Below are 5000 nucleotides of genomic sequence, written 5' to 3'. Positions count from 1 at the left end.
CATGCTGTCACCCACACTCACACTCATGCTCTCACCCACACTCACACTCATGCTCTCACCCACACTCACACTCATGCTCTCACCCACACTCACACTCATGCTCTCACCCACACTCACACTCATGCTCTCACCCACACTCACACTCATGCTCTCACCCACACACGCATGCTCCCTGCCACACTCTCACCCACACTCACACTCATGCTCTCACCCACACTCATGCTCTCACCCACACTCACACTCATGCTCTCACCCACACTCATGCTCTCACCCACACTCACACTCATGCTCTCACCCACACTCACACTCATGCTCTCACCCACACTCACGCTCTCACCCACACTCATGCTCTCACCCACACTCACACTCATGCTCTCACCCACACTCACACTCTCTCACCCACACTCATGCTCTCACCCACACTCATGCTCTCACCCACACTCACACTCATGCTCTCACCCACACTCACACTCATGCTCTCACCCACACTCACACTCATGCTCTCACCCACACTCATGCTCTCACCCACACTCATGCTCTCACCCACACTCACTCGGCTCTCACCCACACTCATGCTCTCACCCACACTCATGCTCACCCACACTCACACTCATGCTCTCACCCACACTCACACTCATGCTCTCACCCACACTCACACTCATGCTCTCACCCACACTCACACTCATGCTCTCACCCACACTCACACTCATGCTCTCACCCACACCCACACTCATGCTCTCACCCACTCACATTCATGCTCTCACCCACACTCACACTCACGCTCTCACCCACACTCATGCTCTCACCCACACCCACACTCATGCTCTCACCCACACTCACACTCATGCTCTCACCCACACTCACACTCATGCTCTCACCCACACTCACACTCATGCTCTCACCCACACTCACACTCATGCTCTCACCCACACTCACACTCATGCTCTCACCCACACTCACACTCATGCTCTCACCCACACTCGTGCTCTCACCCACACTCACGCTCTCACCCACACTCACACTCATGCTCTCACCCACACTCACACTCATGCTCTCACCCACACTCACACTCATGCTCTCACCCACCCACACCCACACTCACACTCATGCTCTCACCCACACCCACACTCATGCTCTCACCCACACTCACACTCATGCTCTCACCCACACTCACACTCATGCTCTCACCACACTCACACACGTCTCTTATGCTCTCACCCACACCACATATGCTCTCACCCACACTCATGCTCTCACCCACACTCATGCCACCCACACTCACACATCAGTGCTCTCACCCACACCCACACTCATGCTCTCACCCACTCACATTCATGCTCTCACCCACACTCACACTCACGCGCTCACCCACTCCCATGCTCTCACCCACACCCACACTCATGCTCTCACCCACACCCACACTCGTGCTCTCCCACACACCACACTGCTCACCCACACCCACTCATGCTCTCACCCACACTCACACTCATGCTCTCACCCACACTCACACTCATGCTCTCACCCACACTCACACTAATGCTCTCACCCACACTCACACTCACACTCATGCTCTCACCCACACTCATACTCTCACCCACACACACTCATGCTCTCACCCAAACCCACACTCATGCTCTCACCCAAAAACACACTCACACTCATGCTCTCACCCACACTCACACTCATGCTCTCACCCAAACCCACACCCACACTCATGCTCTCACCCACACTCACACTCATGCTCTCACCCACACCCACACTCATGCTCTCACCCACTCACACTCATGCTCTCACCCACACACACACATATGCTCACACCCACACACACACTAATGCTCCACACCCACACTACACACTCATGCCTCACCCACCACTGTGCTCACACTCATGCTTCCACCCACACTCATGCTCTCACCCACACTCACACTCTTGCTCCACCTCCACCACTCATGCTCTCACCCACACTCACACTCATGCTCTCACCCACACTCACACTCTGCTCTCACCCCACACTCACTCCTGCTCTCACCACGCACCATGCTCTCACCACACCCACACTCGTCTCTCACCCACACTCATCACTCATGCTCTCACACGTACACTCATGCTCTCACCCACACTCATGCTCTCACCCACACTCATGCTCTCACCCACACTCACGCTCTCACCCACACTCACACTCATGCTCTCACCCACACTCACACTCATGCTCTCACCCACACTCACACTCATGCTCTCACCCACACTCATGCTCTCACCCACACTCACACTCATGCTCTCACCCACACTCATGCTCTCACCCACACTCACACTCATGCTCTCACCCACACTCATGCTCTCACCCACACTCACACTCACACTCATGCTCACCCACACACACTCATGCTCTCACCCGCACGCACACTCGTACTCTCACTCACACTCATGCTCTCACCCACACTCACACTCACACTCATGCTCTCACCCACACTCACACTCATGCTCTCACTCACACTCTCACTCACACTCACACTCATGCTCTCACCCACACCCACACTCATGCTCCTCACCCACACACTCATGCTCTCACCCACAACTCACACTCATGCTCTCCCCACACTCATGCTCTCACCACACTCATCACCACTCATGCACTCACCACACTCACACTCATGCTCTCACCCACACTCTCTCACCCACACTCTGCCCACACCCACTCATGCTCTCACCACCACACTAGCTCTCACTCATGCTCTCACTCAACCACCTCACACTCATGCTCTCACCCACATCACAATATGTCACATCACACACTGCTCTCACCCACACCACACTCATGCTCTCACCCACACTCACACACCACACCACACACACATGCTCTCACCCACACTCACACTCATGCTCTCACCCACACTCATGCTCTCACCCACACTCATGCTCTCACCCACACTCACACTCATGCTCTCTCACCCACACACCACACTCATGCTCTCCCACACCACACTCATGCTCTCACCAACACACCACACTCATGCTCTCACCCACACTCGTGCTCTCACCCACACCCACACTCATGCTCTCACCCACACTCACACTCATGCTCTCACCCACTCACCCACTCATGCTCTCACCCACACTCACACTCATGCCTCACCCACACTCACACTCGCTCTCATACCCACACTCACACTCATGCTTCACCCACACTCACACTCATGCTCACCCACACCACACTCACCACACTCATGCTCTCACCCACACTCATGCTCTCACCCACACTCAACTCATGCCCACACATCACACTCATGCTCTCACCCACACCACACTCATGCTCTCACCCACACTCTGCTCTCACCACACTCACACCATGCTCTCACCCACACACTCATGCTCTCACCCACACACACTCATGCTCTCACCCAATAACACACCTACACTCATGCTCTCACCCACACTCACACTCATGCTCTCACCACACTCATGCTCTCACCCACTCTCACACTCATGCTTCACCAAACACTCATGCTCTCACCCACACTCACACATGCTCTCACCACCCTCACCCACACTCACACTCATGCTCTCACCCACACTCATGCTCTCACCATCACTCATCTCTCACCCACACTCATGCTCTCACCCACTCACTCATGCTCTCACCATCACTCGTGCTCTCACCACACTCATGCTCTCACCCACATTCATGCTCTCACCCACTCACACTCATGCTCCCACCCACAACCACCCACACTCATGCTCTCACCCACACTCATGCTCTCACCCACACTCACACTCATGCCTCACCCACACACACACTCATGCTCTCACCCACACTCACTCATGCTCTCACCCACACTCACACCACACTCATGCTCTCCCACACTCATGCTCTCACCACACTCACACTCATGCTCTCACCCACACACACTCATGCTCTCACCCACATCTTCTCACCACACTCATGCTCTCACCCACACTCACACTCATGCTCTCAATTATGCCACACTCATGCTCTCACACTCACACTCATGCTCTCACCCACACTCACTCATGCTCTCACCCACACTCATGCTCTCACCCACACTCACACTCATGCTCTCACCCACACTCACACTCTCGCTCTCACCCACACTCACGCTCTCACCCTCACTCACACTCTGCTCTCACCAAACCCACACTCACACTCATGCTCTACCCACACCGTGCTCTCACCCACACTCACAGTTACTCATGCTCTCACCCACACTCACACTCATGCTCTCACCCACACTCACACTCATGCTCTCACCCACACTCACACTCACACTCATGCTCTCACCCACACTCATGCTCTCACCCACACTCACACTCATGCTCTCACCCACACTCATGCTCTCACCCACACTCACACTCATGCTCTCACCCACACTCATGCTCTCACCCACACTCACACTCATGCTCTCACCCACACTCGTGCTCTCACCCACACTCATGCTCTCACCCACACTCATGCTCTCACCCACACTCACACTCATGCTCTCACCCACACTCACACTCATGCTCTCACCCACACTCATGCTCTCACCCACACTCATGCTCTCACCCACACTCACACTCATGCTCTCACCCACACTCATGCTCTCACCCACCCCACTCACACTCACAAGCAATGCTCTCAACCCACACCCACACGCTAGTGCCGGAGGCTCGGCCCACACGAGGGGGGGGGGGGTGGGACCGGGATGTCACGATCGTGGCCGCGCGGCGCGCGCTGCCACACCCACACTCATGCTCTCACCACACTCACACTCTGCTCTCACCCACACCACACTCATCTCTCACCCACACACACACTCTGCTCTCACCCACACTCATCGCTACATCCACACGACCGCTACCCATCCCCAGCTCACCAACATACTCATTCTCATCCTCTCACAACTCATGCTCACCACACTCATGCTCTCACCCACACGTACACTCTTGCGTTCACCCACACTCATGCTCTCACCCACACTCGTGCTCTCACCCACACTCATGCT

Source organism: Penaeus japonicus, unplaced genomic scaffold, assembly GCF_977035675.1.
Source record: "Penaeus japonicus unplaced genomic scaffold, GWHDUDI00000001_assembly GWHDUDI00000038, whole genome shotgun sequence".
NCBI lineage: Eukaryota > Metazoa > Arthropoda > Malacostraca > Decapoda > Penaeidae > Penaeus > Penaeus japonicus.
This window is presented reverse-complemented; position numbering follows the sequence as displayed.